General features: G+C 33.4%; 1 protein-coding gene across 8 annotated transcripts in view; it reads right to left on the minus strand.

Annotated features, from left to right (window-relative positions):
• The window catches only part of LOC137647051 (titin-like), a 246,470-nt gene that overhangs the window by 243,542 nt on the left and 428 nt on the right, over positions 1–2,500 (minus strand). The window lies entirely within an intron of this gene.

A 2,500-nucleotide genomic window follows, 5' to 3' on the forward strand; every position in this document is an offset into this window, starting at 1 on the left:
ATCCCCCTTTTTAAATCACCGACTCATAAATTCAATTGCAAAGTTTGGAAGTAAAATAAAGAGTAGTAAGTTGGTTGATGTCTGCAAATGATGTAGTACTGGCTTTAGATTTTTAAGAAAAATTGCAAAATCTATTGAAATGATTTGAAAGCGTTTGCAAAAAAAAAAAAAAAAATAGCTGAGAGCAGGAGTAACATTTTGAGAATGAATGGATACTTGCATGATGCTGAAGTGCTCGAAATATGGATGGCACATGAATGGACGTAGTTAATTTGTACAGGTATTTGGGATTATAATTTATAGAGGGTGGTAAAATGATAGACGGGCAACCGACCCCTTAGTGAAGGGATAACGGTGGTTAAGAAGATGAGAGAAGGGAGTCAGGAATTAGATGAAACAAGGAAAGACAGAATGTATGCGAAAAAATAGTCTATAGAAACCAAGGTACCATTGTGTGAACAGTTTGTTGAGCCAAGCTTACTTCAAAAAGTTAAGCGTAAATGTTAAATACAACCCTAGTTGGAAAAGCACGATGTTATAAACCCAAGAGCTTCAACGGGGAAAACTAGCCAAGTAAGGAAAGGAAATAAATAAACTACAAGTAATGAACAATTAAAAAAGCATATTTTAAGAACAGTATCAACATTTAAATAGATGTGAAAGAGTTACTGGAAAGGAGGGGCCTGCCTGGGGCCTTGATTTTTGCAGGAAAGTTAAAGTTCATGGAAGATAAGGTTGAATGTTGTTGTTATTATTATTATTATTATTATTATTATTATTATTATTATTATTATTATTATTATTATTATTAATACTAGTGTACGAAACCCGTCATAAATGACTGATAAATATTTAGATAGATATGCGCCCACACACACACATTCACTCCTTCCCACCCCTCCCCCGTGTTGTAACACGTTAGTTTGTGCAATTTGTGGGAAATTGTTGTTTTCAGAGTGGTTGCCCGACAGCGTGACACACACACACACACACACACACACACACACACACACACACACACATATATATATATATATATATATATATATATATATATATATATATATATATATATATATATATATATATATATATATATATATATATATAACCAGACACTTGCTATTTACTATATAGGGGAAAGGGCTCCAATAAGGAAAGCAGACCAGTGCGAAATGGAGAAATGACGAATAAACAACGCATTGCATGAGAAGTAACAAAAAAAATATTTCACGATCCATCAGTAACAACGTCAATATAGACCAGTCATATTTAAACTGTGAAATGAAACTTAAGTAAACTTGTTCGACAGATAAGCAATTGTAACAAGTTTGAACTTTTTAAGTTTAGCCGGTTAAACCGATGTAATTAAATATCTAGAATACGGTATGTAGGCTATTAAGTCTCATGGTGGAGAAGACAAGATGCTAGAATCAATTGCATACCTATACTCAATTCTTTTTAGTCCAGGCAGATTTACACTCACTCGCAGGGAACGTTTCCTTAAGCTGATTGGTTGGAAGTATTTTATCCGAATAGCATCATAGTGCTCAAATAATTAATTAATGTGAATCGAAACTTATTTACTAACATAAATTTCTCCTTCAGATATATGCCTTGCAATAAATAATGTTAACGAATAAAGAGATTATAAAAAGTATTGTGATGGTAAGTCTAAATTTAATAGCAGCACCAGCCGAAGTCAACGACAGAAGCTTGTTTTCGAATGCAGGGTACATAATTTTGTAACTTTTCATACATTGCACCAACAATTGAGATAAATTACAATAGGCATAGGAAAAACATGCTATCATAAACTTGCTTTGAAAACTAAAATCTCCTTCAAACATGGAATTGTGAAAACTTGCGGGTAGGTTATGGAACGGAACAGCCAACTGTCAAACACGAAGGGTGGATGGAAGGGAGAATGAGGGGATCTCGGTTTTAACTCGGCGGTGAACTTATGATTTCGTTTAATTGTGAATTTTATGCAATTTATGCAACACTATAGTATCCTCAAACCGAAAATAGTGATATTAATAGAATCTAAGGCTTTACGGAAATATTAAATAGCAAACCCTTTCTATACGGACTCATATCATAGGCCTATGCATATGATCTAAGTCCGTAAAGAAAGACAATATTGTGGCATCGTTCACACCCTTTGTTTTGGGGTTATTTTAAACAGCTTCATGCAGTATGAAACAAACTTACACACATATCCATACACACATACATACACTATATATAGTGTGTTATACTGCAAAGTATTCTAGAAGCTTTATTGCAGATATGGCAAAGAAAAGATATGCAATGATCTTCCTAATCGGGTAGTTGAATCGAATGGACTTCAAGTTCAAACTTGCAGCAAAGGTTTATATGTTGAACAGGGTGACATAGGTTTTTATAGTTTATATGTGAAATAGTTTGAATGTTGTGACTCTTCTTGTTTTCTATTTAAAAGTTCATTACTTTTCATATAGTTTATTCATTCCCTTTC

The sequence above is a fragment of the Palaemon carinicauda genome, chromosome 9 (assembly GCF_036898095.1).
Source record: "Palaemon carinicauda isolate YSFRI2023 chromosome 9, ASM3689809v2, whole genome shotgun sequence".
Classification (NCBI taxonomy): domain Eukaryota; kingdom Metazoa; phylum Arthropoda; class Malacostraca; order Decapoda; family Palaemonidae; genus Palaemon; species Palaemon carinicauda.